The following is a 12,769-nucleotide window of genomic DNA, read 5'->3' on the forward strand; positions in this document are numbered from 1 at the left end:
GGGCTCGAACTCACGGACCGCGAGATCGTGACCTGGCTGAAGTCGGACGCTTAACCGACTGCGCCACCCAGGCACCCCATGCTGTATACTTTAAACTTACACAATGTTATATGTCAATTACATCTCAATAAAACTGGGGGAAAATTAATACAATTCAACATATTTACCACATAAAGAAGAAAATCACAGGATCATCTCAATAGATGCAGAAAAGGTATAGATAAAATTGAATTCTCATTCATGACAAATACTCTCAGCAAACTAGGAATAGAAGGGTACTACCTGAACCTGATGAAGGACATTTAGGAAAAACCTATACACAGCATCATATTTAGTGGTGAAAGACTTAATGTATTCTCCTAAAATCAGGAGAAGGCAAAGATGTATACTCTCACCATTTTTACCTAAAAAAGGCCCACATACATAAAATAAAGGTCTACATATTGGGATGGAAAAAGTTAAACTGTCATTATTTGCATATGACAGATCATATACACAGAAAATCCTAAGGAATCTACAAAAGAGTTACTAGAACTAATAAGTGAATTTAGTAGGTTCCAGCACATAAGATCAGTATATAAAAATCAATCGTATTTTTATATTCTGCCAACAAACAATTGGAAAACAATGGCATTTGTGATAGCATCAAATTTAAGAAATATTTAGGAATATATACAACCAGCATAATACCTATACAGTGAATAATACAAGATATTGCTGACAAATTAAATAAGACCTAAATAAACACAGAGATACAGCATGATCGTGGCAGGAAGATTTAATATTGACCATCTATTGAGTCAATTTTTGCTAAATTTGCAGATTTAAAGCAACCCTAACAAAAATCCCAGCAGGATTTTTGTTTTGTTTTGTTTTTAAAGAGATCAATATACTCTTTTAAACACATGACTTCATTTTTAATCCAGAAAATTCTGGTGTATCTCCTTGGCTCTGAACTGTAAACAGCCCACAGATATTCAAGTAAGCCTGGTTTACAACTGAATTCTTTCCGTGATGACCACACATCGATTTGGGGCATTTTTTTTTCTCTTTAGAAGGAGAAAACAAAATCAATTTCATTTGGCTTCTGGACCTCTGTGTCTTCAAGGGGCCTAAACAATCAATGTTCTATTTCCTTCTTGACAAATCCTCCAAGGGGTATTTAAGTCCAAATATAATAATATTTTCACTAAAATATTTTTTTAAAGCAAACTCAGCATGAGTTGGTTTTGTCAAACCAGTTTATTGTTCAGACATTTCCGACAATTTACCCTGGAATTTTCAAAACTGTCCTTGTTAGTAATGAAATAGGAACTAGTGAAATATGTAGCACCTGTGTGGTGTAATTTGAGAAGTGAGGCAGGATGTTCCTGCCCCTGTCTTCCTTGTTTCTCAACAGTCTTATTAAAACATGATATATTGTGGTATTTTGTGCTATGGTAAATAGAGCACAGAAACTGAAAACTCCCTGTTCTGCCCTTGAGTGACCCGTGTCACTGGCCTCATGACACTTAACTTTTCTGGGCCTAGGTTTTTTATTTGAAACAAAGGTACTTTCCTTTTTTTTTTTTTTTAAAGTTTATTTATTTATTTTAAGAGAGAGAGAGTGTGTATGCAAGTGGGGCAGGGGCAGGGGTCGGGGGAGAGAATCTGAAGCAGGATCTGTGCTGAAAGCATAGAGTCTGATGTGGGGCTTGAACTCGTGAACTGGGAGCTCATGACCTGAGCCAAAGGCAGACGCTTAACCAACTGAGCCACCCAGGTGCCCCCAAAACAAAAGTATCATCTAACTTCTGAAATCTTTTCCTTCTATAATCATCAAGTACCTCAAATAATCTCGGAATAGCTCCCCCCCACCCCCCGCTGCCTTTCAGCTGAACACTGAGGGCTGGAATCAGAATCCCGATGTTTAGTCAGAAGGAAATCATCAGATACTGTAAAGGAAATGGGGTCCTTAACATCGAGTGACACCCCCGGTGCATGGAGCAAGGATGGGAGCAGTGAAAAACATGCTGGAACAGAAAGTGAATAAGGAGTGACAAAGCCAAAGACAATGGACCCAAAGTTAGAAAACTGCATAAAACAACTAGGAAACACAGGCTGAAGAGACATTTCATCCAGCTAATCCTAGCGGAGACCATACCTGTAAGGGGTAGGGGGCAACTATGTTGTTCCAAATATTTAACACCAAACAGACAGAAAGTACTCTGTTACTTGAAGGCAAAGGCAATTCATACCTTATTAACTTATTTTTACCTCCAATATCTAATGATACTATATAGTAGTTCTTAAAATCAAGGACAGACAGAGAACAGTCTTGAAGGTTCCTTCAGCAGACAAACCAGTTTAGTCAGGTAGGCAAAGCTTAATTTAGCTTTTTTTGCAAGGCTAACTTAACCTGGATCATTCCTTGCTGGTGCTTCTGGAAATGCTAAGCAAAACTTGAACTGTTTCCCATGGTTGATGTGAGGTAACCACTGAAAATTTTAATATTGTAACCAATCACTATGAAGAATAAACAGTCACTGCTTTCTCCCTATGTAAGCTGTTTTATAACAATATACCACTCAGCTTTCATTCCATGTTCTGGTCCAAATGCTCCTGGTTTGCAAATTGTCCTGTTTGGTGTGTGCATAATAAATTTGTGCTAATTATTACTACAGTGATTCTTTGGTTTTACTTTGACTATTTTGAACCTTTGACACAGTACTATAATAGATATGTAGATTTTGGCAAGAATTGGTAAAAATATGATGATGATGATGATGATGATGATGATGATACAATGGTGGTGTCCTTGCCTAACCAGAAACCCCAGTTCAGTTCAAGTTCCTCTCAAGAAGAACTGTAAGAGGTTCGCATGCTTACCACCACCACTGCCACTGCCACCACTGTGACTGCCACCCTCACCACCACCAAAATACGTATCTACATTTCTTTCATTTAAGATTTTCGAACTGCTAGAGTCACTGAATGGAATACGTTGATAATATCAGGACAAAAAACAAAGAAAAGGAACTGGTACTCTGGAAAATATATGTAATCAGCTTGCAAACACTGTCCATCCAGGTTCCTGATCATCCAAATAAGGCCCCTTTCAATGGCCTTTCTCTCTGACCACGGGCCAGTACCCACATAATAATTTCTCTCTTGAACCATGCTTCCTAATGATCCCCTAGTTTTTTGGACTTTGGAGTTCCTCAAGCCCTTTTTTGGTCTTTATTTCCTTCTTCCATCATTTTCTGCCCACCAAAGTCCTTTTTCCTTGCAGAAGAGTTTTTAGTTTATTTCACAGAAACTTTTTGGCCAGTTAGTCAAAATTTCAAAAGCTTAAAGTTCCCATCAAACCAGAGGGGGGGGGGGCGGAAGAAAAAAAGATTAGTTATCTACTAAATTAATGTTTATCAATACAAATATTTTTATGCTAGGTCCTGTGTTAAGTGTTGTCTCATAAATTATCACACTTAATATATTGAGAAATAGTATCATATATTGTTGAGTTTGGGCTCTGTACATGGACTTGGGTTTGAGTAATGGTTACTCCATTTACTAGTTGAGAATGACCTTTGGGAAACTACTGAAGTCTCTGATTCCAAGTTCTTTATCTGAATAATGGAGATAATATTAGTACCTACTTCAGAGGGTTTTTACAAAGATTAAATAAATCAATGAAAAATAAGTACTACTGAGAACCTATTATATGGCCAACACAGAGAAAGTGTAATCTTTAAAATCTAGACAAATGCAGATAAGCAAACAAAAGCCTGTGGTCAAACAGATAAGATTTTCATTAAATAAATAAAATATTATTAAACTTTAAAGTTCATTAGGTAGAACAAGGGATTCATGAGGACCTGAGTTTTCATGAAGGACCTCGATTAATCCTTTGAACAATTAATCAAATCTCTACAAAAGTTACTGAAAAATTAAAGGGCCATACTAGATGATTTTGAAGGTTTCTCCCAATTTGGATCTACCTAACTCTGACTCAAGGTTGTGATTTCAGGTTTTTTGGTGTCCTTGAGGATGGATGTGGAGAACAGAAAAAAAAGCTCTTGTTGTAATTTTATATTTTTTAATCTTATTTTTCTATTTACAAACCTAGTACATTTTAATAATCATTTTTATAAGGACCTTTAAAAAATTTAGCCTGTTATAAATTGGCCATGCACAACTCTTAGGTTCCTTTTGGTAAATAATGACAGCCATCAATGATTAGAGGTAGGTGAGGGATAACTACTTTCCCTCAACCTCAATACTGGGTTATTATAAAAGCAAGAATCTTAGATGAAATTTTGTTTTACATTCAAATATTTGTTTTTTTATTTTTAATTAAAAATTTTTATTTATTTATTTTATTTTTAATATGAAAATTATTGTCCAATTGGTTTCCATACAACACCCAGTGCTCCTCCCAACAGGTGCCCTCCTGATCGCCCATCACCCACACTCCCCTCCCTCCCACTTGCCATCAACCCTCAGTTTATTCTCAGTTTTTAAGAGTCTTTTATGGTTTGGCTCTCTCCCTAACTTTTTTTTTTCTTCCCCTCCCCCATGGAGAGTGTTATGCTAAGTGAAATAAGTCATACAGAGAAAGACAGATACCACATGTTTTCACTCTTATGTGGATCCTGAGAAACTTATCAAATATTTGTTTTAAAAAACATTCATTAGAAAGCAGATACTGGGGCACCTGGGTGGCTCAGTCAGTTAAGCTTACAACTTGGGCTCAGCTCATGATTGCACAGTTAGTTTGAGCCCCACTTCAATTTCTGTGCTGACAGCTCAGAGCGGGGAGCATGCTTTGGATTCTGTGTCTCCCTCTCTCTCTGCCCCTCCCCTGCTCGCACTGTGTCTCACTCTCTCAAAAATAAATAAAAATATTAAAAAGTTTAAAAATGGGGCACCTTGGTGGCTCAGTCAGTTGAGCATCTGACTTTGGCTCAGGTCATGATTTCATGGTTTGTGGGTTCAAGCCCCACATTGGGCTCTGTGCTGACAGCTCAGAGCCTGGAGCCTGCTTGGATTATGTGTGTGTGTCTGTCTCTCTACTCCTCCCCCGCTCATGTTCTCTCTCTGTCAAAAATAAATAAACATTAAAAGTTTTTTTCTTAAAAATTAAAAAAAAGAGAAAGCAGATACCAAGTAGTTCATATAACTTTGTTTTATAAATTTGACAAAGTCTCAGTTTTCTATCCTATTAGATGATATAACAACATCCTGCATGAAAAGTTCACTTGAGGCAGACATAACAGTATTCTAAAGGTAGATCATTTAATTTATCACCAGAATTAGTCAACCAGAAATCTTTCTTACCAATGCTGGATTAGAATACACTTAAGAGATCAAGCACCATCCTTGAGGTGCTTGGGTTCTCAAAGATGCTTATACTTTATTCTCTGTCAAAATCATTTCCAAAATAGTTCAGCCAGATCATACAATTTGAATATTTATTTAACCAAAAAGATATTTCTAACATTCATTTAGCTAATTAACAAGTCACTAATTTCACCCACTAAAACTCACTTCTGGCATTTATTACACTAATTAATCAAGGCAAGGCTCTAATGATGATCAATGATAAAATTAGAAAAGTGCTGGTAGCAGCTGCCTCTATTGTCTGAACTTCCTCTTTAGAATTCAAGCTGACCACCGTTAGGACATGGATTTCAGATTAGGATAACTGCCTAACTAGGGAGTAATAAGTGATAAAGAGAAAATCTTAAAAGCAGCCAGAGAAAAAGACACATTGCAAAGATAATGACTATACATATTTATCAGAAAGGATATATGCCAGAAAAAAAAAAATGAGATTTCTAAAGTGCTAAAAGAAGAACAATGTCAACCTAAGGTTTCTATATTTGGTGAAAAATATTTTCTAAAAATAGTAAAAAAAAAAAATAAAACAGGAGAAAAAAACATATCATCATTCAATACAGGCAGAAAAATATTAGGCAAAACTCAATACCTATTCATGATAAAAACTTTGAGTTGATCAGGACAAGAGGAGACATCTTGTCTCCTGTTATAGACATCTATAAAATGTCCTATTATAGGACATCCAGATGTCCTGTTATAGACATCAATAAAAACAAAACAAAAAAACCTCAAAAACACAGGGGAGGTCTTTAAAGATAATGACACAAGAGACTCCTGAACTTCCCTCCTCCCATGACACATGGAATGAACAGCTACACAGGAGCATCACACATCCCCACCCCAGCTATACATCTGGGACCCATACAGAGAAAAGAACGAAAAACACTTAACTCCCAGTTTCTCCCTGGAAAGGGCCTAATCCTATATTTTCCAAAACACTGCCTGGAGTTCTGGCTTCCAACTAGCCTAATCACAATTTTTCTCTTTGGGACCTGATGGATCTTGGCTCACCCTCAACTACTAGGAGCCACTAAGAACTAAGAAGTCAACTTGAACAATCACAAAAGTTTGAGAAACAACCAGGAGCCTGGGCCAGGATGGTTGACAAGGTGTATCTCCTATAAGACCACTCTCTCAAGACTAAAAAGAAAGGACTCTAAGAATACCACTACAGAAAATCACCAAATCACAAAGGAAGGGAACAAAAGAAGAAAGTAACAAAGGATTTACAGAAAACAAATGGCAATAAGTCCAAACCTATAAATAATTACTTTAAACATAAATGGACTAAATTATCCAATCAAAAGACACAGGGTGCCTGCATGTATAAGAAAAATAAGACCCAACTATATGCTGCATATATACTCATAAAAGGGCCAATACAACAAGAGAATATAATATTTGTAAATAATTATGAATCCAACATAAGAGCATCTAAATATACTAAGCAAATACTAACAGACCTAGAAGGAGAAACAGCAAAACAAAAAGAGTAGGAAACTTTAATACTCCACTTATATCAATGGATAGATCATCCAGACAAGAAATCAATAAGAAAACATTGGACTTAAGTAACATGTTAGACCAGATGAACTAATAGACATTTATAGAACATTTCAACCAAAAGCAAAATTCCATCTTCTCAAGTACACAAGGGACATTCTCCAGAATAGATCATATGTTTATGATCTACAACATCTTAATAAATTTAAGTAGTCAATAAATTTAAGATTTAACAAAAAACAAGTCTTAGTAAATTTGAAAAGATGAAAATCATATCAAGCATCTTTTCTGACCACTGACCACAATGTTATAAAACCAGAGATCAAATACAAGAAAACTGGAAAATCTACAAATACATTTAGATTAAACAATATAGTATTGAAAAACAATGGGTTAAAGAAAATAGCAAAAGAATAGCTAGTAAAATCTTGAGACAAATGAAAATGGAAATAAAACATACCAAAATTTATGGGATGCAGCAAAAGCAATTCTAAAAGGGGAGTTCATAGCAATAAAAGCCTGCTTTGAGAAATAAGAAAGATCACAAATGAAGTCTCTCCCTGTATACCTCAAAGAACTAGAAAAATAATAATAATAAAAGCTCAAAGATAGAAGGAAGGAAAATAGCAAAGATCAGAGAGTAAATTAATGAAATAGAGACTAAAAAGACAATAAGAAAGATCACTAAAACTAAGAGCTGGTTTTTTGAAAAGATAAAACAGACAAACTTTTAGCTAGACTCAACAAAAAGAGAGGAGGATGCATATAAATAGATTCAGAAATGAAAAATGAGACATTACAACTGATGTCACAAAAATACAAAGGATCATGAGACTACTATGAACAATTATATGTCAGTGAACAAGAAAATCTAGAAGGAATGGATACATTTTTAGAAGCAGAAACCTGCCAAGATTGAATCATGCAGGAAAATAAAATCTAAACAGATTGATTACCAGTAAGGAGATTGAATCAGTAATTAGAAACCTGTCAACACACAAAAGTCCATGACCAGTTTCACTGGTGAATTCTACCACACATTTAAAGAATTGATACCAATCCTTCTCAAACTTTTCCAAAAAATAGAAGACGAAAGAAAACTTCCAAACTCATTTTACAAGGCCATCATTACTCTGATATCAAAATCATACAAGGACACTACAAGAAAAGAAAAATACAGGCTAATATCCCTCATAAACACAGATGCAAAGTCCTCAACAAAATATTAGCAAGTCAAATTCAATAATACATTAAAAGGATCACATACCGTGACCAAGTGGATTTTTACTCTAGAGATTCCAGGATGGCTCAACACGTGCAAAATCAATGTAATATATCAAATTAACAAAATAAAGGGGAAAGGTATAATCTTCCAATTAGAAGATAAATAAGTAGTAGGGATGTAATGTAGAACATGAGGAGTATGGCTAACCTTGCTGTATGATATATAAGAACGTTTCAAGAGAGTAAGTCTGGAGAGTTCTCATCACAAAAAAGAAAAATTTTTCCCTTTTTTCTTTCTTTTCTATTTATTGTGTCTATATAAGAAAATAGATGTTAGCTGAACCTACTATGGGAAACATTTCACAATACACATAACTCAAACTATCACACTATGCTTTAAACTGGTACAGTGATGTATATCAATTATTTCTGAATAAAACTTGAAAAATCATATGATAATCTCAGTAGATGCAGAAAAAGTATTTGATAAATTTAACACTGATTCATGAAAAAAACCTCACAACAATCTGGAAACATACCCCATATAGAGGAAACATACCCCAACATTAATAAAGGACATAAATGACAAGTCCACAACCAACATCATCTCAAGGTGAAAAGCTGAAAGCTTTTCCTCTAAGATCAGAAACAAGGCAAGGATGTCCATTATCTCCACTTTTATTGAACATCAGAAGTCCTAGCCAGAACAATTAGTCAAGAAAAAGAAATAAAAAGCATCCAAACTGTAAAGTAAAAAGTAAAACTGTCACTATTCAGATAATATGATATTATATAAAACACTCTAAGGACACCACCAAAAAATTGATAGAACTAAACAACGCATTCAGTAAAGTTGAAGGATATGAAATGAATATACAAAATTCAGTTGTGTTCCTATACGTGAATAACAAACTATCGGAAAGAGCAACTAAGAAATCAATCTCATTTATAACTGCATTAAAGGTATAAAATACCTAGGAATAGGGGCGCCTGGGTGACTCACTCAGTTAAGCGTCCAACTTCGGCTCAGGTCATGATCTCACTGCTTGTGAGTTCGAGCCCCACGTCGGGCTCTATGCTGACAGCTCAGAGACTGGAGCCTGCTTCAGATTCTGTCTCCCTCACTCTCTGCCCTCCCCCGTCCACAAAAAATAAATATTAAAAAAGTTTTTTAAAGAAATAAAATCATAAAAATAAATTCTTAAAAAAAATACCTAGGAATAAATTTAACCAAGGAGGTGAAAGACCTTGGTAAACTTGGTACACTGAAAACTGTAAGACATTGATGAAAGAAATTAAAGATGATAAAAATAAATGGAAAAATATTCTGTGCTTCAAGGATCAGAAAAACTTACATTGTTAAAATGTCCATAGTATCCAAAGCAATCTGCATTCAATGCAATTCCTATGAAAATTCTAATGGCATTTTTTTTACAGTAATAGAAAAATCTAAAATTTGTCTGAAGCCACAAAAGGCTACCAATAGCACAATCTTGAGGAATAATAAAATAAAAACAACAAAAACAAAGCTGGAGGCAGCATGTTCCCAGATTTCAAACTATATTACAAAGCCATAGTAATCAAAATAATTTGGTATTGGCATAGAAACAGACCCATAGATCAATGGAACAGAACAGAGCCCAGAAATAAACCCATACATACATGGTCAATTAATTTATGACAAAGGAACCAAGGGAGACCAATGGAGAAACAATAGTTTTTTCAATAGATGGTTCTGGGAAAACTGAACGGCCACATGCAAGAGAATGAAATTGGACCACTGGCTTATACCACTCACAAAAATTAACTTAAATGGATTAAAGAATTAAAAATAAGGACTGAAATCACAAAACATCTAGAACAAAACATAGGAGGTAAGCTCCTTGACATAGGTCTTGGGAATGCGTTTTTGGATTTGGCCCCAAGAGCAACAAAAGCAAAAAAAAAAAAAAAACAAACAAACAAGTGGGACTACATCAAATCAAAAAGCTTCTGTACAGCAAAGGTTAACTATGAAAAAAAGGAAAAGACAACCTATGGAATGGGAGAAAATATTTGCAAATCATATATCTAATAATGGGTTAATATTTAAACTACATGAAGAACTCATGCAACTCGATTGCAAAAAAAAACCATCTTTTTTTTTTAAGTTTATTTATTTATTTTGAGAGAAAGAGACAGACAGACAGTATGAGTGGGAAAGCAGAGAGAGAGGGAGGCAGAAAATCCCAAGTAGGATCTGCACTGTTAGCCCTGAGCCTGATGAGGGGTTCAAACCCACAAAACCGTGAGATCATGACCTGAGCTAAAATCAAGAGTCAGATGCTTAACTGACTAAACCACCCAGGGATCCCAAAACAATCTGATTTTAAAAATGGGCAGAGGATGTGAATAGACATTTTCCTAAAGAAGACATACAGATGTCCAACAGGTATATGAAAAGGATGCTCAACATCACTAATTCTCAGGGAAATGCAAATCAAAACCATAATGACAGGGACGCCAATAGAATGGCTATTATCAAAAAGACAAAAAATAACAAGTATTCTCAAAGATGTGGAAGAAGGGAACCCTTGTGTACTGCTGTGGGGAATATAAATTGGTACAGACACTGAAAAAAAAATCTGGAGTTTCCTCAAAAAATTCAAAATAGAATTATATTATCTACCAATCCCACCTGTGGGTATTTATTCAAAGGAAAATCAACCACCATCTCAGAAAGATATCTGCACCTCTATGTTCATTGCAGCATTATTTCCAATATCCAAGACACTTAAACAATCTAAGAGTTCATTAATGGATGAATTAATGAATAAAATCTGTATATACATACAATGGAATATTATGAGAATATTAGTTTTTCAGATATCCATTCTCCTAAAAAGGATCCATAGATTCAGAGCAATACCTATTAAAATATCTGTAGTTTTCTTTACAAGTTGACAAACTGAATCTAAAATTTATATGAAAATAGGACATGAAATAGCAAAATTCACTCTGGAAAGAATAATAAATAGGATTTTCACTAACAGAATTTAAGACTTACTAAAAAGCTATAGTAATTGAGGTAAGTAGTTCTAGTATAAGGTTAGATACACAGATCCTGGGAACAGCAAGTCTGGAACAGACCTACCCATAATGGGGAAATGAGGAAAGGTTAATCTTTACAACAAATGGTGTGGAAACAATTACCTATCCATATGTAAAAGAACAAACAGACAAACAACAACAAACTTCAACTCTAACATTATATATAAACATCAACTCAAATGAATTACAGACCTAAATGCAAGAGCTGAAAGTATACAACTTCTAAAAAAAATCATAGTGGGGGGTGGGAATTTACCTTAGATTAGCCACAAATTTCTTAGGACACAATAAGCACTAACCACTGAATTTGATGGCTGGCAGCTTTCAAACTCCATAACTTTCCTTCCCTCTTACTCATTTCTGGGCAAGCTATTAAAAAACTATGAATACTCTTTTTTCATTGGTTAGATGTTCCAGTCACACAAGCCCCCACTCACACGAAGGAATCCTCACCCCAATTCTACCACCTAATAACTGTGAAATCCCAAATCCTCCCTGCCTCCAGTCTACTTTTGGACTTGCTCTTGTGCCTGGCTTTCTTTCCCCAGAATACACGTAAGTAATAAACTTTTTCACACCGTCCTGGTGTGTGTGTGGGGAGGGGGTATGGGTGTGTATATGTATACCCATGCAAGATCTTCAGTTTTGATATCTGAACCAAATTTTGGGTGAAGGGTTACAATTTTTTCTGTGGAATAATGACAACACCACCTTCTTTCTATTCTTTTGAGGTGCTAAATAGTAACTTACGACTTACTTAATTCTGTAAATACTTCTACATTAAGTACCTTTACCTTTAAACCTAATATTTACCCCAAGGTACTTAAAGACAACCACTGTGACTACCACTGTACCAACTAATCTTTTATACAGTGTCCACAACTGGGCAGTCATGTCAGTCATGGAAGTCTTGCACTATATATGTGTGTATTATGTGTGTGTGTGTGTGTGTGTGTGTGTGTGTGTATGTATTTCAGTTTAAGCTTATATCCTGTTAAGCAAACATCTTCCTTATTCATTGGAGCATTTGCATTGCCCAGATGGATTATAATTTTGTTCTTTCTCATGCCTTCCTTGACAGATCTACTTCATAACCACGTTAAACTTTTAAAAAATGAGGTCCAGATTCATGGAGGAATATAGTACTCTAGGATAGACCTGAGACCAAGTGCCTGCTTTTTTATTTCAAATCAAACCACGTTCCCTCTTGCAAATAGGTAACCTGTATATTATAGTGTCTAACCAGTGTAGGTTCTTTAAGAACCCATCAATAGACTTGTGCTTCAGAGGACACTGTTCATATTGAGTTTCATGTGAATGGTACCTCCTTTGGATCCTAAAAGATGTCCACTTGCCATAGTAACTGCCATTCATGTCCAAGCTGATAAAGAGCCTACTATAAATTAAAGAGGTATTGCTTTTTAAAAAAATGTTTGTTCTGAGGGAGGAGGGAAGATGGCGGCGTAGGAGGATGCTGGGCTCACCGCGCGTCTTGCTGATCACTTAGATTCCACCTACACCTGCCTAAATAACCCAGAAAACCACCAGAGGATTAGCAGAACGGAGTCGCCGG

Source organism: Herpailurus yagouaroundi, unplaced genomic scaffold (assembly GCF_014898765.1).
Source record: "Herpailurus yagouaroundi ecotype Mexico unplaced genomic scaffold, PumYag 100, whole genome shotgun sequence".
Taxonomy (NCBI): Eukaryota; Metazoa; Chordata; class Mammalia; order Carnivora; family Felidae; genus Herpailurus; species Herpailurus yagouaroundi.